Source organism: Puma concolor, chromosome A2, assembly GCF_028749965.1.
Source record: "Puma concolor isolate L17-30 chromosome A2, mPumCon1.1.hap2, whole genome shotgun sequence".
In the NCBI taxonomy this organism is placed as follows: domain Eukaryota; kingdom Metazoa; phylum Chordata; class Mammalia; order Carnivora; family Felidae; genus Puma; species Puma concolor.
Genome location: NC_141668.1, coordinates 6,778,251 through 6,799,139, shown reverse-complemented (window position 1 = coordinate 6,799,139; position 20,889 = coordinate 6,778,251). Strand labels below are relative to the sequence as shown.

Below are 20,889 nucleotides of genomic sequence, written 5' to 3'. Positions count from 1 at the left end.
TGCTTTGTATTCTTCCAGATTCGTTTCTACGCAGTTCCTTAAGTGTGCTAAAGAACAATACAATGTGGGTAACTCCTGCTTAATATCAGTAATCTATTTCTAAAAATAAGATATTCTGTGTCAAAACAGTAACAGAGACCTATTTCCTATTGTTTTATATGTAAAACAAATATAATGTAAATATAATACATCAAGCCAAAGCCTATCAATTTTCTAAATCATATATAAAATTCAGTAAGGCACTTATATATAATTAAAAAAAAATAATAAACACTTAGGGGCACCTGGGTGACCCAGTCAGTTAAGCATCCGGTTCCTGGTTTTGGCTCAGGTCATGATCTCACGGGGAGATGGGGAGATACTGGTCAAAGGTAAAAGGCTTCAGTTATAAGATGACTAAGTCCCGGGGATCTAAAGTACAGCATGATGACTATAGTTATAATTCTGGATTGTACCCTTGAAAGTTGTTGAGACAGCAGATCTGAAGCAACCTCAGCACACTCATAAAGAAGTGCAGTGAGAGTGCGTGAGATGAACTAGCAAAGGCGGGGGTGGGGAGTGTGGAACAATCCATACCTGACGTTTGTTGCTGACTTCCAAAGTTTCATGGAAGTGATGAGTGCAAAGCAAAACAAAGGAAAGACACAATAAAACAAACATACAAACAAACAAACAAACAAGAACTCCCAATTTGGATCTTTTAAAAGAGGTTAGATTTAGAGGCTTGTCCATTGAAAAGTGTGAAGAATTGTTAGCTTAACATAGCACAGGATTTGCTGCCAAGGAACTGGTTTGAACCCAGTTTTGCCCAAAGTTTTAAGAAGGGTCAGTCTCATAGTATAAAAATTAATGACTAGGGGCACCTGGGTGCCTCAGTTGGTTAAGCATCCCACTTCAGCACAGGTCATGATCTTGTGGTCCATGGGTTTGAGCCCCGTGTCATGCTCTGTGCTGACAGCTCAGAGTCTGGAGCCTGCTTCAGATTCTGTGACCCTCTCTCTCTCCCCCTTCCCCCTCAAAAATAAATATTCAAAAAAAATTTTTTTTAAATTAATGACTAAACTTTTAAATTAAAAAATTTTAGGGGCACCTGGGTGGCTCAGTTGGTTGAGTGTCTGACTCTTGATTTCAGCTCAGGTCATGATCCCAGGGTCATGTGATCAAGCCCCACATTAGGCTCTGTGCTGTGTGTGGAGGCTGCTTGGGATTCTCTCTCTCTCTCTCTCTCTCTCTCCCTCTGCCCCTGTCCCCTGCTCTCTCTCCCTAAACATTTTTTAATGTTTTATTTTATATTTTGAGAGAAAGAGAGAGAGAGACAGAGACAGAGCATGAGCAGGGGAGGGGCAGAGAGATGGAGACAGAATCCGAGGCAGGCTCCAGGCTCTGAGCTGTCAGCACAGAGCCCTACACGGGGCCTGAACCCACGAGCAATGAGATCATGACCTAAGCAGAAGTCGGACACTCAAATGACTGAACCACCCAGGCACCACCAAAAAAATTTTTTTAAAATAAATTTTAAGTCATACAAAATACATGAACAGAAGCATTCAATTAGATTATGGGGTTACCAGCAGCATCTCATCACCAAGGGTGTATGCTGGCAAGTGAAGGAATGCAAAGAGATGTCCATTTTGAATTTTATTCCATTGCTTTGTCTATGATCTGAGAGGATGGATCACAATCATCCCCTTCCAGAGCATCAAGTACCATGACTTAAAGACAGTTCTCAGTTCCTTGGAATGGGACACAGACAAGTCTCAGGCATGGGTCATTCTGCTCTTTCCTATACCAGTTCATCCCCACACCATCTCAATCACTCTGAACAACCACTGTGACTGCTCTTTGACCTCCCTCCCCTCTCAGTGATTAAAGCTGACCAATAATCCCTTTAAATTCTGGACTTTACCTCAGTGTGAGGAACTAGGGAATTGAAACAACCAGGTCAAGAGTGCTGTCACCTTGGCAAAGGAGTGGAGGAGCTATCTTTGATGTTCCAGCCCCAGCAGGCACAGCATGAAGAACCTCGTAACACGGTTGACAATGAAGAAGCCACAACCGTGTGGCTCTCATCTAGCTGGATCCCAGCTCCCTGAAGCCATTCCAGCCACACCAATTGAAGTCCCAGTCTGCATGGAGGAGAAACAAGTTGTGCCCTCTGTCTCCTCCTGAATTGCTGGCACACGAAATCATGAGCATAATAAAATTGTTGTTTTATGGCACTGAGTTTTGGAGTGGTTTGTTATACAGCAAGAGAGAGTTGGGTCATCCATATAGATTCTTAGAAGTGGCATTGCTAGACAATTGGTACATGTACCTGTAATTTTGATAGATATTACTGGATTGCCTATAACAAAATGTTAACCAAATTGCATACATCAGCATTTTATTATTTCCCCATATCCGTGCTCATAATTTTGTCTGCCAATCTAATAAGTGAAAAATTGTATCTTAGTGTGATGTCCTCCTTTTAAAAATTTCTTCTTAATTTTTATTTTTAGAGAGATAGAGTGCATGAACGGGGGGAGAAGGGCAGAGAGGGAGAGAAAGAATCTTTTTTTATTTTTTAAATATAATTTATTGTCAAATTGGCTTACATACAACACCCAGTGTTCATCCCAACAAGTGCCCTCCTCAATGCCCATTACCCATTTTCCCTCTCCCTCACTCCCCCATCCACCCTTAGTTTGTTCTCTATATTTAAGAGCCTCTTATGGTTTGCCTCCCTCCCTCCCTGTTTGTAAGTATTTTTTTCCCTTCCCTTCCCCCATGGTCTTCTGTTAAGCTTCTCAAGATCCACACATGAGTGAAAACATATAATATCTGTCTTTCTTTGACTGACTTATTTCACTCAGCATAATACCTTCTAGTTCCATCCATGTTGTTGCAAATGCATGATTTTATTCTTTCTCATTACCAAGTAACATTCCATTGTATATATAAACCACATCTTCTTTATCCATTCATTAGTTGATGGACATTTAGGCTCTTTCCATAATTTGGCTATTGTTGAAAGTGCTGCTATAAACATTGGGGTACACATCCCCCTCTGCATCAGCACTTCTGTATCCCTTGGGTAAATTCCAAGTAGTGCTATTGCTGGGTCATAGGGTAGTTCTATTTTTTATTTTTTTTTTGAGGAACCTCCATACTGTTTTCCAGAGAGGCTGTACCAGTTTGCATTCCCACCAACAGTGCAAGAGGGTTCCCCTTGAGAGAGAGAATATTAAGCAGGCTTCACACCCAGCACAGAGCCTGATATAAGGCTTGATCCGGCGACCCTGAGATCATGACCTGAGCCAAAATCAAGAGTTGGATGCTCAACTGAGTCAGCCACTCAGGTGCCCCTTAATGTGATTTTTATATGCGTTACTCAATATGAATGTGGATGAAAATTTTTCATATGTGTAAGAATTGTCGTTTTTTTTTTATTGACTACTGTCTTATATATTTGTTGCCCATGTTTGAATTCTGTTGTTAAACGTTTTGATATTGATTTGTAGAAGTTCTTTATGGGGCCCCAAATGATCATTTTACCTCTTCCTCTTGGATTTTCTTTTTAACTTCCAATTTTGTTCACTTTTATCATGGCTGGTATCTAGAAGAATGCCAAATAATCACAATGACAGTAGGCCTCCTTGTTTTATTCCTAACTTTTGTGGAAATACTTCAATGTTTCTCATTAAACAATATGTTTTGAGGTTCAGATGGAAAATTTTATTATGCTAAAAACATAACCAGTTATTAGATGTTGAATTTTATCAATTACCTTTCAAAATGGTGCTGGGAGAACTGGACAGCAACATGCAGAAGGTTGAAACTAGACCACTTTCTCACACCATTCACAAAAATAAACTCAAAATGGATAAAGGACCTGAATGTGAGACAGGAAACCATCAAAACCTTAGAGGAGAAAGCAGGAAAAGACCTCTCTGACCTCAGCCGTAGCAATCTCTTACTCGACACATCCCCAAAGGCAAGGGAATTAAAAGCAAAAATGAACTACTGGGACCTTATGAAGATAAAAAGCTTCTGCACAGCAAAGGAAACAACCAACAAAACTAAAAGGCAACCAACTGAATGGGAAAAGATATTTGCAAATGACATATCGGACAAAGGGCTAGTATCCAAAATCTATAAAGAGCTCACCAAACTCCACACCCGAAAAGCAAATAACCCAGTGAAGAAATGGGCAGAAAACATGAATAGACACTTCTCTAAAGAAGACATCCGGATGGCCAACAGGCACATGAAAAGATGTTCAGCGTCGCTCCTTATCAGGGAAATACAAATCAAAACCACACTCAGGTATCACCTCACACCAGTCAAAGTGGCCAAAATGAACAAATCAGGAGACTATAGATGCTGGAGAGGATGTGGAGAAACGGGAACCCTCTTGCACTGTTGGTGGGAATGCAAATTGGTGCAGCCGCTCTGGAAAGCAGTGTGGAGGTTCCTCAGAAAATTAAAAATAGACCTACCCTATGACCCAGCAATAGCACTGCTAGGAATTTATCCAAGGGACACAGGAGTACTGATGCATAGGGGCACTTGTACCCCAATGTTCATAGCAGCACTCTCAACAATAGCCAAATTATGGAAAGAGCCTAAATGTCCATCAACTGATGAATGGATAAAGAAATTGTGGTTTATATACACAATGGAATACTACGTGGCAATGAGAAAAAATGAAATATGGCCTTTTGTAGCAACGTGGATGGAACTGGAGAGTGTGATGCTAAGTGAAATAAGCCATACAGAGAAAGACAGATACCATATGGTTTCACTCTTATGTGGATCCTGAGAAACTTGACAGGAACCCATGGGGGAGGGGAAGGAAAAAAAAAAAAAGAGGTTAGAGTGGGAGAGGGCCAAAGCATAAGAGACTGTTAAAAACTGAGAACAAACTGAGGGTTGATGGGGGGTGGGAGGGAGGAGAGGGTGGGTGATGGGTATTGAGGAGGGCACCTTTTGGGATGAGCACTGGGTGTTGTATGGAAACCAATTTGACAATAAATTTCATATATAAAAAAAAAAATACAAACAGGAAAAAAAAAATGTACGTCTTCTCCATCAAAAAAACAAAAAACAGGGGCGCCTGGGTGGCGCAGTCGGTTAAGCGTCCGACTTCAGCCAGGTCACGATCTCGCGGTCCGTGAGTTGGAGCCCCGCGTCGGGCTCTGGGCTGATGGCTCGAAGCCTGGAGCCTGTTTCCGATTCTGTGTCTCCCTCTCTCTCTGCCCCTCCCCCGTTCATGCTCTGTCTCTCTCTGTCTCAAAAATAAATAAACGTTAAAAAAAAAATTCAAAAAAACAAAAAACAAATTACCTTTCAATAGTAAAGGGATTATCAGATTACGTGGCCCCATGGCTTTATAATACATTAAATTATATGAAAGTATTTCCCAATATTAAACCTTCTTTGCATTCCACTTAAGGTATTGCTGGATTCTATTTGCTAATAGCTACTTTAGGCTGTCTTTCCAGCTCACCGGCTGCTCCTTTGCCCTGGTTCCAGCTGTATCAGGTTTTGGGCTTCCCTCTTCCTTCCAAACATGACAGCCATCTTGTTTTTCTGAACAGTTTATGCCATTCCAGAGGAATTATCGTTCTATCTTTTAAGAGAATAATATTTTTACCATCACTATCTTTCCCCCATCACTACCTCCTTTCTTAGGCAAACCTGACATTGAACAAAAATTTTAGCATTATGAGTGTTATTAAGGGGAATGCAAGGTAGCTTGGGAGCATGTAAGAGAGAAGCTAAACTGAGGGGAGAGGGGTAATCGGAAAAGAGTTCTTAGAATTAACATCACATGAGCTGAAGTTGAAGAGTGAGTAGAAACTAGAGGGATTGAAAGAAAAAGAAACAGGGTATTCCAAGGCAAGTGACAGCATGGCATTCTCCCGGATATTCAAAGGAAGCCAGGATGTCTAGAACCCAGAGACAGGAAGTCAGATTGTGTGGTAATGAGGCTGGAGTTTGAGGTAGAAGATTCAATTCATATGGGGACTTGTCATCAAGTTTGGATCCTGAATATTCTCCTACGAAAAATGGAAAATCACTCCAGGATTGTTTTAATCAGGCCACAGTCAGATGTGTGTGACTGTTGGCTGTGTGAAGAATAGATTCAAAAACCTGTCCCTCGTTGTGTGTTCCATGATCTGCATTTGGGTGTTCTTATTGGGGTCCTCCTTCACTTCCTCTGCCTTGCTACATCCCACCCTCTTAGTGCACCAAAACAGAACAGTTATGGTTAAGGCAAACTGGAGAGAAGCTCTGGATGTGACCTGGGAGGTGAGCACATGTAGTCTTTGCCCCAATATGTCTCCTGACACCTTCCCCTGTACTCAGGATCCTGTCCGCCCTCTATTTCCTCACCAACAACTTCTGCACAAAAGCTTTTCATGTTTACTTCTAATTCGTTCTGAGTTCAACTGTGTCTTGAAAAGAACTTGGTTTCTAGGTGTTTTTGCCAAGGCTGAAAAATAACTTTTCTGGTTTAGTGAAAGGAAACCACAAGCACCAAAGCTGCTTCTGAGGCAAACTCTGTGCTCTGAGAGGGTGGAGAACCATCTTATCTGGTGTCATCTGAAGGAACTGAAATTCCCCTCTGTGCAAACACACACCTGCAACCCACTACTCTTGAGATATCGTTCTTCTCTTATGAGTAAAGGTTTTCCCCAGGATAGGGTGAAGCAAACAAAACAACACATGGGGAGAGATTCAGAAGGTCAAAAGAGCCAAATACAGATCAAAGCAGAGTTAAAGATTCAAATCCTCAGACACCAGCTAGAAGGTTTGTTTGGTATAGTCTGTGACCCATACCACTGGAGAGGCAGCATCTCTTTTGTTTGTTTTAATTTGAGAGACGGAGAGGAGAGGGGAGGGGAGGGGAGGGGAGGGGAGAGGAGAGGAGAGGACAGGGGCAGAGCAGAGCGCGGGAATCTTAAGCAGGCTTCATGCTCAGTGCAAAGCCTGATGTGGGGCTTGACCCCATCACCCTGGGATCATGACCTGAGCAAAAATCAAGCGTTGGACGTTCAGTGGAATGAGCCACCCAGGTGCCCCAGATGGGCAGCATCTTACAAAAAAGATGAACTGTGCAAGTCTAACTTGCTATCTTGGGTCTGAATATTATCCACTGAAATTGTAGACATTGATCTATTTGGCCTATTTCTTTTTTTTTTATTTTTTTCAACGTTTTTTATTTATTTTTGGGACAGAGAGAGACAGAGCATGAATGGGGGAGGGGCAGAGAGAGAGGGAGACACAGAATTGGAAACAGGCTCCAGGCTCCGAGCCATCAGCCCAGAGCCTGACGCGGGGCTCAAACTCATGGACCGTGAGATCGTGACCTGGCTGAAGTCGGACGCTCAACCGACTGCGTCACCCAGGCGCCCCTCTTTGGCCTATTTCTAACTTGCCCTCTCCCTCCTTGCCCCAAACAATTCCCTCCTCCAACATTTTTCACTTCCCAGAGTGCATCAGCGATCACATGTGGCCAAAACACATCTTCCAATGTGGTCATTGACCTACAGTGATGGCCTACAGTGATAATGGTTTCTTGTGCAACAGATACATGGTAAATCTGAATTGCATAATCTTGACATTGTAAATGTGGATTAAATTAAAGAAGTGAAACCAGAACAAGGAAGTTCCTTCTTCTTTCTTTTCTCTCCCTTCTCTCATTCCTCTTACTCCCCAACCCCTATGTCACCCACTGTTGCCTGCCACTCTCTCTCCCACCTCACTGCATTTCTCTCTTGCACAGTGTACCAGTGCCTTAGCCCCTATATCAGGGAATCTAAGTCCCCCACCTTTCTAGAACACCCTTCCCCTTAATCCTGGCTTGTAGTCTTTTTTTTTTTTTTTTTTTTTAACGTTTTTTTATTTTTATTTTTGGGACAGAGAGAGACAGAGCATGAACGGGGGTGGGGCAGAGAGAGAGGGAGACACAGAATCGGAAACAGGCTCCAGGCTCTGAGCCATCAGCCCAGAGCCTGACGCGGGGCTCGAACTCACGGACCGCGAGATCGTGACCTGGCTGAAGTCGGACGCTTAACCGACTGCACCACCCAGGCGCCCCAATCCTGGCTTGTAGTCTTGACAGGTTCCAGAATAGATGGGTCCTGGTGCTCACAAAGAGTAGAGAGAGGCATAGACTCTTCTGGAAAGGCTATTCCAAGGCTCTGCCCAAGATGCTCCTCAGATAGTACCCCAACCAAAATACATAACACACACACACACACACACACACACACACACACACTCACACACACAGCATGGTGGCCAGCACCCAACCCATTCCCAACCTTTACTTTTAGGTTTTATCCTTTCTGAGTGAGCTCCTCTACGGAGGAATTTTCTTCAAAGGCTACTTTAATCTGGAGACTAAGCAATGATTTCTTTTCCAAGAGATGGAGGAAATTGCAGGACGCAGGCAGGCCATTAGGCTAGGGTGCTCAGAGGTGGTTGCAGAGTCCCCTTTTCCTGTAAGTGTGACCCACTGGCCACTAGAAACACTCTCACACGACAACAGGAATTTGAATTTCAACAAGGAAGTTGTGCAGATGCTAACAAAGGGCAGTGTATGAACTCCCAAACCTTTGTTCTCCTGCATGAACATAATGGGACTTTTTCCCTAGTCTTCCTCTGGAATCATCTCTGCCCTTTCCTGCCAATACATCAGGTCTTACCACATTTGAGCGGTGCCATAGTGCTGATTATGACCATGTAGTGACATCAGGAGTCTTAATCATCACAGGGCTGCTGGTTTTCCAGCGTCGGACTTTCCCATTGACATCTCAGCATGTGTGCCTCCCTGCTCACTCTGTATTGTAAGCCCCAGCCCACGCCAACCCACTGGGACTGACTGGATTCGTAGAGAGCCAGGTGGCATGAGGCTCTCACTTCAGGGTGGGCTCAGAGGATTAGTGATTCCTAATGGGAGACCATAAGTAGTGACCAGACCAGGGGTCTGTCAGGGCAATGCCTATAAAAACCCACTAGCCTTGTCTTCTGGGTTCATCAGAGAAGTGTTGAGTTGGAGACATTTCAGGCTAAATTAAGTCAGTTTTGTCTACCTCTTGGCACAAAATAGGCAATTTAACATCTTGTCCTTACACATGTTCTCCATCACTCACCAAAGTTTGCATGACTTTATTAGATATTAAAAACTCAGAAATCACAGAAGTAAAACCAATGAATTGCCAAAGTGATAATTAGTACAAGGTTATTGTGCACAAGTGCAAACCATGAACACTCACACCAAATGTAGGATGAGGCTCCGGGGTGTGTGGTTGTAAAGTCACTTGTATAGTCAGACGGCAGCGACTGTGTATTCTTCAAGTGGTGGGTTATAATATTAGAATTTTCTTAAATGGTAGGAAACTGGTAACTGGTTCCCTAATACCGGTTTTAGGTAACAGTTTAAGTTTTGCTTTTGATTTCCAGAGGCAGAAGCAAGAAATGACCCAGGTCAAGTAGTCTTGCAAAAGTTTTATTTGTATGAATAACCTGCTTTTTTTTTTTTTTTTTTTTTTTTTTTTTAGCTTCGTTCAGCGAATTTTTTTAGCTTCGTTCAGTGACATCTGTTTTCTATTTAAATAATGCAGTGGGGTTTTTGTTCGTGTGCATATCCAGGAAGTCTGTGTATATACATTTGATGTCAGTCCATTTCTCAGAACTGCCTCAAATTATAAGAACAAGACTGTTTACTGCAAATTTACCATTATGTGCTGCAACACTGCCTTCTATCTCCACACCATCATTTCTTACCTCATGCCTGCCGACTGTGGCCTTTGCTGTCACACAGTGCTGTGGTCCCTCCCAGGACAGAGCTGGAATGTTGGGCCCATGTCCCCAGCCCTGTATGCAGAATGGCGTGGAGAGGGGGCAGGGGGGGACAAGGAGAGATCTCACTGCCCAGACCTCTCTGAGCCCTCATGATAGGCTGACAAGGATGAAGCAAGGGCATTTTCCTCTCAGTCTCAAACCCACACCAGGCCTCCTGCAGAATGGGCAGAGCCATGAGAATTGTTGACTCTTGTGAGCAAACAAGAGACCACAGAGTTGGAACAAGGTTTTCTGCCCTTACTCTGCCTTCCGGCCTGAGCTGAAGGTGTGAGCTAGAAAGAACAGATCCTGAGTTGTGGGCAAGCATGCCAAACAGCTGAGCTGAATTTGGGACATGTGCACCATCAACAGTTCTGTGATAGTATTTGGGGTGGAATCTGTCAAGTTTCTGGGAGATTCCTGCTTACTGGAAGTTTGGGAAACAACTTTTTCTTTGATATGTTTTTCTTCCTGTTCTTGTTGAACCATTTGCAATTGCCCTTTTCATGTTGCATTTGATCTTCATGAAATGACACAACACAAAAGGGGGCAAATACAAAAATGGGAGTGAAACTGGCAAATACCACTGGGGACCAGAAAAGGGAATCCATAATTGTCAGGTGGGGCTTTCCTGCACAATTTTCCCACTCAACCCCTCACTATTCAACACTTGGCCCTACATGCCAAGATTGCCCAGAGGGGCTACTGCCCTCCTCATTGGGGAGACTGGGAGATGCCGTCCTTCCACCACCTGACCTCCAGCGCCCCGCAGCACCCCCTTTCTTGTGCTCACTGTCTGCCTTCGGACCGCTGCTCCCTGCCCTCCAGCCAGGTCTCAGAAATTTCAAGTGTGTGCTGAACTGAGGCTTCTATGTATTCCTAATTAATAAAACCCCAAATGAGTGATTGCTCAGAGCTGGAAACCGAAGCATCGGAGCAGATTCATAGAGGAGATGCTGTTGAGGGGAGAGGGGGAAGATTTAAAAAGTTGGCTCTCAAGTCCACATAAATAATGCACCCTTAGACTGAGGCCAGAATCATAAACTAGTGAGGCGGCCAAGTACATCAGCAGTCCGTCTGGGTACTGTCCTACATAAGCACCAGACCTCTTTGTGCTTGTGGTTAAAACCATGCAGCTATAAGCTCTCCATCAAACTTATCTCTTCTCGCTGGGGTTCCCTTTTCCATTTTTGAATGCCTTAGTTAGATTTTCCTTTGTGGTGAAGAAACCCTAAAATATGTCCTTCATTGCAGATGGACAGATAGCAAATTTCTTCCAATCGGTGTAATTGCCAGGTATCTTCACCTTGAAACTTTTGTTAAGTTCCTTCACCATTTTATTTATAATTATTTTACACACCTCCACCATATTCTTTCCTACACGCCTCTGAACACGCCACATGGTCAATACCCACCCCTAAAATCTAGTCCCCAGAATTGGCCATATACTTTTACATGTTTCCTGTTCAATTTGGAGAGTTTGGAGTATTATTTCCTGTTGGATCCTGGACTTCTGTTAATAAAGTCTGAGTTAAAGGGGCTTCTTTTTGGTGACTGCTTTTTTTTGCCCATTGGATATTCTTTCCTGCTTTGTTGAAGATTAGTTGGCCATACATTTGTGGCACTAGTTCTGGGGTTTCTATTCTATTCCATTGGTCTATGTGTCTGTTTTTTGTGCCAATACCATGCTGTCTTGATGATGACAGCTTTGTAGTAGAGGCTAAAGTCTGGGATTGTGATGCCTCATGCTTTGGTCTTCTTCTTCAATATTACTTTGGCTATTCGGGGTCTTTTGTGGTTCCATACAAATTTTAGGGTTGCTTGTTCTAGCTTCAAGAAGAATGCTGGTACAATTTTGATTGGTATTGCATTGAATGTGTAGATTGCTTTGGGTAGTATTGACATTTTACCAATATTTATTCTTCCGATCCATGAGCACAGAATGTTTTTCCATCTCTTTATATCTTCTTGAATTTCCTTCATAAGCTTTCTATAGTTTTCAGCATACAGATTTTTACATCTTTGGTTAGGTTTATTCCTAGGTATTTTATGCTTCTTGGTGCAATTGTGAATGGGATCAGTTTCTTTATTTGTCTTTCTGTTGCTTCATTATTAGTGTATAAGAATGCAACTGATTTCTGTACATTGATTTTGTATCCTGCAACTTTGCTGAATTCATGTATCAGTTCTAGCAGACTTTTGGTGGAGTCTATCAGATTGTCCATGTATAATATCATGTCATCTGCAAAAAGTGAAAGCTTAATTTTATCTTTGCCAATTTTGATGCCTTTGATTTCCTTTTGTTGTCTGATTGCTGATGCTAGAACTTCCAACACTATGTTAAACAACAGTGGTGAGAGTGGACATCCCTGTTGTGTTGCTGATCTCAGGGAGAAAGGTCTCAGTTTTTCCCCATTGAAGATGATATTAGCTGTGGGCTTTTCATAAATGGCTTTTATGATGTTTAAGTATTTTCCTTCTATCCCGACTTTCTCAAGGGTTTTTATTAAGAAACGATGCTGAATTTTGTCAAATGCTTTTTCTGCATCGGTTGACAGGATCATATGGTTCTTATCTTTTCTTTTATTAGTGTGATGTATCACATTGATTGATTTGCGATTGTTGAACCAGCCCTGCATCCCAGGAATGAGTCCCACTTGATCATGGTGAATAATTCTTTTTATATGCTGTTGAATTTGATTTGCTAGTATCTTATTGAGAATTTTTGCATCCATATTCATCAGAGATATTGGCCTGTAGTTCTCTATTTTTACTGGGTCTCTGTCTGGTTTAGGAATCAAAGTAATGCTGGCTTCATAGAATGAGTCTGGAAGTTTTCCTTCCCTTTCTATTTTTTGGAAGAGCTTGAGAAGGATAGGTATTGTCTCTGCTTTAAATGTCTGGTAGAATTCCCCTGGGAAGCCATCTGGTCCTGGACTCTTATTTGTTGGGAGATTTTTGATAACTGATTCAATTTCTTCACTGTTTATGGGTCTGTTAAAGCTTTCTATTTCTTCCTGATTGAGTTTTGGAAGTGTGTGGGTGTTTAGGAATTTGTCCATTTCTTCCAGGTTGTCCAGTTTGTTGGCATATAATTTTTCATAGTATTCCCTGATAATTGCTTGTATTTCTGAGGGATTGGTTGTAATAATTCCATTTTCATTCATGATTTTATCTATTTGGGTCATCTCCCTTTTCTTTCTGAGAAGCCTGGCTAGAGGTTTATCAATTTTGTTTATTTTTTCAAAAAACCAACTCTTGGTTTCATTGATCTGCTCTACAGTTTTTTTAGTTTCTATATTGTTTATTTCTGCTCTGATCTTTATTATTTCTCTTCTTCTGCTGGGTTTGGGGTGTCTTTGGTGCTCTGCTTCTATTTCCTTTAGGTGTGCTGTTAGATTTTGTATTTGGGATTTTTCTTGTTTCTTGAGATAGGCCTGGATTGCAATGTATTTTCCTCTCAGGACTGCCTTCGTTGCATCCCAAAGCATTTGGATTGTTGTATTTTCATTTTCATTTGTTTCCATATATTTTTAAATTTCTTCTCGAATTGCCTGGTTGACCCATTCATTCTTTAGTAGGGTGTTCTTTAACCTCCATGCTTTTGGAGGTTTTCCAGACTTTTTCCTGTGGTTGATTTCAAGCTTCATAGCATTGTGGTCTGAAAGTATGCATGGTATGATCTCAATTCTTGTATACTTATGAAGGGCTGTTTTGTGACCCAGTATGTGATCTATCTTGGAGAAGGTTCCGTGTGCACTCGAGAAGAAAGTATATTCTGTTGCTTTGGGATGCAGAGTTCTAAACATATGTGTCAAGTCCATCTGATCCAATGTATCATTCAGGGCCCTTGTTTCTTTATTGATCCTGTGTCTAGATGATCTATCCATTGTTGTAAGTGGAGTATTAAAGTCTCCCGCAATTACCACATTCTTATCAATAAGGTTGCTTATGTTTGTGAGTAATTGTTTTATATATTTGGAGGCTTCCGTATTCGGTGCATAGACATTTATAATTATTAGCTCTTCCTGATGGATAGACCCTGTAATTATTATACAATGCCCTTCTTCATCTCTTCTTATAGCCTTTAATTTAAAGTCTAGTTTGTCTGATATAAGTATGGCTACTCCAGTTTTCTTTTGACTTCCAGTAGCATGATAGATAGTTCTCCATCCCCTCACTTTCAGTCTGAAGGTGTCTTCAGGTCTAAAATGAGTCTCTTGTAGACAGAAAATAGATGGGTCTTGTTTTTTTTTTTTTATACATTCTGATACCCTATGTCTTTTGGTTGGCGCATTTAGTCCATTTACATTCAGTGTTATTATAGAAAGATACGGGTTTAGGGTCATTGTGATGTCCGTAGGTTTCATGCTTGTAGCGATGTCTCTGGTACTTTGTCTCACAGGATCCCCCTTAGGATCTCTTGTAGGGCTGGTTTAGTGGTGATGAATTCCTTCAGTTTTTGTTTGTTTGGGAAGACCTTTATCTCTCCTTCTATTCTAAATGACAGACTTGCTGGATAAAGGATTCTCAGCTGCATATTTTTTCTGTTCAACACATTGAAGATTTCCTGCCATTCCTTTCTGGCCTGACAAGTTTCAGTAGAGAGATCTGTCACTAGTCTTATCAGTCTCCCTTTATATGTTAAAGCATGTTTATCCCTAGCTGCTTTCATAATTTTCTCTTTATCCTTGTATTTTGCCAGTTTCACTATGATATGTTGTGCAGAAGATTGATTCAAGTTACATCTGAAGGGAGTTCTCTGTGTCTCTTGGATTTCAATGCCTTTTTCCATCCCCAGATCAGGGAAGTTCGCAGCTATGATTTCTTCAAATACACCTTCAGCACCTTTCCCTCTTTCTTCCTCCTCTGGAATCCCAATTATGCGTAAATTATTTCTTTTTATTGTATCACTTAGTTCTCTAATTCTCCCCTCATACTCCTGGATTTTTTATCTCTCTTTTTCTCAGCTTCCTCTTTTTCCATAATTTTATCTTCTAATTCACCTATTCTCTCCTCTACCTCTTCAATCCGAGCTGTGGTCACCTCCATTTTATTCTGCAGCTCATTTATAGCATTTTTAGCTCCTCCTGACTGTTTCTTAGTCCCTTGATCTCTGTAGCAATAGATTCTATGCTGTCCTCTATACTGTTTTCAAGCCCAGCGATTAATTTTATGACTATTATTTTAAATTCATTTTCTGTTATATTGTTTAAATCATTTTTGATCAGTTTGTTAGCTGTTGCTACTTCCTGAGTTTCTTTTGAGGGGAATTCTTCTGTTTCATCATTTTGGATAGTCCCTGGAGTGACACGGAACTGCAGGGCACTTCCCCTGTGCTGTCCAGAGTAACTTGCATTGGTGGGTGGGGCTGCAGTCCAACCTGATGTCTGCCCCCAGCCCACCGCTGGGGCCACAGTCAGACTGGTGTGTGCCTTCTCTTCTATTTAGAAGGGGTCTTCTATTTAGGCTCCTGTCTAAAAATAGGCCTGTTGTCTACAACAGGTATCCATTTGGTGAGAGATGTGAGCACCATCTTTAAATTTGCATAAGCCACGAAGAGCAGAGTTAGTCTTATTATTCCAAGCTGCACAAAAAAAGAAGATAAATTTGATGTCATTGTTTTATTTTATTTTATTTTTTTAATTAAAAAAAATTTAATGTTTATATTTGAGAGACAGAGCGTGAGTGGGGGAGGGGCAGAAACGGAGACAGAATCCAAAGCAGGCTCCAGACTCTGAGCTATCAGCACAGAGCCCCATGCAGAGCTTGAACCCACAAGCCAAAAGATCATGACCTGAGCAGAAGTTGGATGCTTAACCAACTGAGCCACCCAGGTGCCCCTTTAAACATTTTTTTAAGTAAGTTTATTTATTTATTTATTTATTTATTTATTTATTTATTTTTATTTAAAAAATGTTTTTTTTTTCAACATTTATTTATTTTTGGGACAGAGAGAGACAGAGCATGAACGGGCGAGGGGCAGAGAGAGAGGGAGACACGGAATCGGAAACAGGCTCCAGGCTCTGAGCCATCAGCCCAGAGCCCAACGCGGGGCTCGAACTCACGGACCGTGAGATCGTGACCTGGTTGAAGTCGGACGCTTAACCGACTGCGCCACCCAGGCGCCCCTAAAAAATGTTTTAATATTGAATTTATTGTCAAATTGTTTTCCATACAACACACTGTGCTCATCCCAACAGGTGCCCTCCTCAATGCCCATCACCCACCCTCCTCTCCCTCCCACCCCCCATCAACCCTCAGTTTATTCTCAATTTTTAAGAGTCTCTTATGCTTTGGCTCCCTCCCTCTCTTTTTTTTTCCTTCCCCTTCCCCATGGTCTTCTGTTAAGTTTCTCAGGATCCACATAAGAGTGAAAACATGGTATCTGTCTTTTTCTGTATGGCTTATTTCACTTAGAATAACACTCTCCAGTTCCATCCACGTTGCTACAAAGGGCCATATTTCATTCTTTCTCATTGCCACATAGTGTTCCATTGTGTATATAAACCACAATTTCTTTATCCATTCATCAGTTGATGGACATTTAGGTTCTTTCCATAATTTGGCTATTGTTGAGAGTGCTGCTATAAACATTAGGGTACAAGTGCCCTTATGCATCAGCACTCCTGTATCCCTTGGGTAAATTCCTAGCAGTGCTATTGTTGGGTCATAGGGTAGTTCTATTTTTAATTTTTTGAGGGACCTCCGCACTGTTTTCCAGAGTGGCTGCACCAGTTTGCATTCCCACCAACAGTGCAAGAGGGTTCCCGTTTCTCCACATCCTCTTCAGCATCTATAGTCTCCTGATTTGTTCATTTTGGCCACTCTGACTGGCGTGAGGTTGTATCTCAGTGTGGTTTTGATTTGTATTTCCCTGATGAGGAGTGATGTTGAGCATCTTTTCATGTGCCTGTTGGCCATCTGGACGTCTTCTTTAGAGAAGTGTCTATTCATGTTTTCTGCCCATTTCTTCACTAGAGTATTTGTTTTTCAGGTGTGGACTTTGGTGAGTTCTTTATAGTTTTTGGATCCTAGCCCTTTGTCTCATATATCATTTGCAAATATCTTTTCCCATTCTGTTGGTTGCCTTTTAGTTTTGTTGATTGTTTCCTTTGTAGTGCAGAAGCTTTATCTTCAGGAGGTCCCAATAGTTCATATTTCCTTTTAATTCCCTTGCCTTTAGAGATGTGTCAAGTAAGAAATTGCTGCAGCTGAAGTCAGAGAGGTTTTTTCCTGCTTTCTCCTCTAGGGTTTTGATGGTTTCCAGTCTCACCTTCAGGTACTTTATCCATTTTGAGTTTATTTCTGTGAATGGTGAAGAAAGTGGTCTCGTTTCATTCTTCTGCATGTTGCTGTCCAGTTCTCCCAGCATCATTTGTTAAAGAGACTGTCTTTTTACCATTGGATATTCTTTCCTGCTTTGTCAAAAATTGGTTGGCCATACTTCTGTGGGTCCAATTCTGAAGTCTATTCTATTCCATTGGTCTATGTGTCTGTTTTTGTGTCAATACCATGCTATCTTGATGATTACAGCTTTGTAGTAGAGGTTAAAGTCTGGGATTGTGATTCCTCCTGCTTTGGTCTTCTTCTTCAAAATTACTTTGGCTATTCGGGGTCTTTTGTGGTTCCACCAAATTTTAGGATTGCTTGTTCTACCTTTGAGAACAAAGCTGGTGCAATTTTGATTGGGATTGCATTGAATATGTAGATAGCTTTGGGTAGTATTGACATTTTAACAATATTTATTCTTGCAATCCATGAGCACGTGAATGGGATCAGTTTATTTGTCTTTCTGTTGCTTCATTATTAGTGTATAAGAAAGCAACTTATTTCTGTACATTAATTTTGTATCCTGTGATAAGTTTATTTTTGAAGGAGACAGAGACAGAGCACGAGCAGGGGAGGGGTAGAGAGGGAGACACAGAATATGAAGCAGGTTCCAGGCTCTGAGCTGTCAGCACAGAGCCTGAAGCGGGGCTCAAATTCATGGACCCCAAGATCTTGACCTGAGCCAAAGTTGGATGCTTAACCTATTGAGCCACTCAGGCACCCTTACTTTGAGAGAGAGAGAGAGAGAGAGAGAGAGACAGAGCACACACTCAAGTGGGGGAGAGGCAGAGAGAGAAGGAGAGAATCCCAAGCAGGCTCCGCACCATCAGTTTGGAGCCCAATGCAAGGCTGATCTCAGGAACTAAGACCGTGACCTGAGCAGAAATCAAGAGTCAGATACTTAACCAACTGAGTCACCCAGGAATCCCAATGTCATTATTTTTAAAATGCTTTAATATTCAGAAACAATAATGGGTCCCTTATGATCTATAGTAACATAAAGTGTAACCAGCACTCAGATAAAGAAACAGAACATCCCAGAAGTCCCCCTATTATTCTCCAAAGGTGACTTCTAGCTGAACTTCTAATAGTATAGATTCATTTTAGCTGTCCTTGTACTTAATATAAATGGAATTATGTACTATGTATTTCTTTTGTATCTGGTTTTTGTTTCTGTTTTCATTTTTTGCTTACCATTATGTTTGAGATTTATCCATATCATAATAAGTAGCAACAAATTGTGCATTCTCACTATTAGTATTTTATTGTGTGAATATAACCCAATTTAAATACATACAATTTATAATTTGTGAATGAATATATAACCTGTATAATTAACCCAATTAATGTAGGCTATGTTACTTATGCTCTTTCAATTTTTATTTCTTTGTTTGTTTGTTTGTAAAGTGGGTTCCACACCCACCCAGCATGGAGCTTGGACTCACTACTCTGAGATCAAGATCTGAGCTGACATCAAAAGTCGGACACTTAACTGACTGAACCACCCAGGCGCCCCTGCTTTTTCATTTTATTTTTTTATTATTTTTTTTCAACGTTTATTTATTTTTGGGACAGAGAGAGACAGAGCATGAACAGGGGAGGGGCAGAGAGAGAGGGAGACACAGAATCGGAAACAGGCTCCAGGCTCTGAGCCATCAGCCCAGAGCCTGACGCGGGGCTCGAACTCACAGACGGCGAGATCGTGACCTGGCTGAAGTCGGACGCTTAACCGACTGCGCCACCCAGGCGCCCCTGCTTTTTCATTTTAAAACCGTTTTTCAGCTATTTTACTTTATTTTATTTTCTAGTTTTATTCAGATATAATTCACAAATAAAAATTACATATATTTAAGGTATACAAGTTGTTGATTTGATATAGGCATACATTGTGAAATAGTCATCATAATCTAGCTAATTATCATATCCACCACCTCACTTGGTTACCATTTTTCTTTTCTTTCTTTTTTTGTCATGAGAATAGTTAAGTTGATGGGCATTTACATTGTTTCCATTTTTTTGTTATTCTAAGTGCCACCACTATAAATATCACAGACATTACCTTTTGCAGAACAGAAGCACATATTTATGTTGGGTATGTACCTTGGGGTAGAACAGCTCGATATTAGCTATGTGTAATATTCAGGTTTCCTAGATACTACAGACTTTTCCAGAAGAGTTCTACCAATGAGCATTTTCACTAAACATCATGTGAGAGTTCTATTTGCTCCACAGTGTCAGAAGTTTCCTTTATATGGAACATTCACACAATTTTCAAGTTTATTCTTAGGCATTTTACTTTTTGTTGTTATTTTTTAATTCACAAGTTATGTATAATTGGCTATTGTTAAGTTAACATAATTGGCTTATGTGAGTCAGTTTTTATGGTTTTTATTTAATTTTGCATCCATCAACTTATTAAGGTCTTTTATTGTTTATAGGAGCATGGTTATAGGTTTATTCTCTTCTAGGAGCATGTTATATGGTTTATTCTCTTGATTTTCCCAGGTAATAATCATAGCATTTATAAATAATGATTTTATAGCCACCTTATATTTTTTATACATGCTATTTGTTTGTCTTTTATGGTTTTAATGTATATTTCCTCTAGATAAATATTTAAAATAGTATGAATAGTAAACATTGTATTTTATTTTATTTCTATTTTAGAAAGAGAGAGCAAGCAGGGGAGGGGAAGAGGAAGAGGGAGAGACAGAATCCCAAGCAGGCTTCACGCTGTCAGCACAGAGCCTGATGCAGGGCTCGATCCCATGAACCAGGAGATTATGACCTGAGTCAAAATCAAGAATCAGGCACTCAACTGACTGAGCCACCCAGGCACCCTAACAGTGAATATTTTAAACTTCCAAATTTCCATTCAGCCTCCAAAATGTTTATCAAAATCTTTTTATTACTAGCATATCTTCCCCAAGAAGGAAGAATTTCACAGCAGTTCCTGAGAAAAAAGATGGATGAAGCATTCAAGTGACTAAAGTAAGTCCATCAAGGCCAGAGCAGATGAGAGAAGAGAGAGGTGACAGTGAAATGAGGAGAAAAAGGTGGGAAGTGGCCATATCACCTGGATCACCCAAAGTGGGGACACAGAAGGAAAAGCTAAAAAATTGTGATGATCACAACCCAGGGTTGCAGACCCACTGAGAGAGTGGGATTTAATTTTAAGATCATGCCTCCCACACCCACTCCTACCACCCCATCAGCAGGGCTTCAGTATAAAAACAGTGAGTTAAAGCTGATAGAACAGAGGCACCTGGGTGGCTCAGTTGGTTAAGCGTCCGACTTCAGCTCAGGTCATGATCTTGCAGTTCGTGAGTTCGAGCCCCACGTCAGGCTCTGTGCTGACAGCTCAGAGCCTGGAGCCCGCTTCGGATTCTGTGTCTCCCCCTCTCTCTGCCCCACCCCTGCTTGTGCTCTGTCTTTCAAAAATGAATAAACATAAAAATAATTTTTTTTTTTTTTAATTTTTTTTTCAACGTTTATTTATTTTTGGGACAGAGAGAGACAGAGCATGAACGGGGGAGGGGCAGAGAGAGAGGGAGACACAGAATCGGAAACAGGCTCCAGGCTCCGAGCCATCAGCCCAGAGCCTGACGCGGGGCTCGAACTCACGGACCGCGAGATCGTGACCTGGCTGAAGTCGGACGCTTAACCGACTGCGCCACCCAGGCGCCCCAAAAATAAATTTTTAAAAAGCTGAAAAAACAGCAA

At 41.3% G+C, this 20,889-nt stretch overlaps 1 protein-coding gene across 2 annotated transcripts in view; it reads left to right on the top strand.

Annotated features, from left to right (window-relative positions):
• The window catches only part of LOC147582951 (GTPase IMAP family member 7-like), a 226,695-nt gene that overhangs the window by 35,330 nt on the left and 170,476 nt on the right, over positions 1–20,889 (top strand). The window lies entirely within an intron of this gene.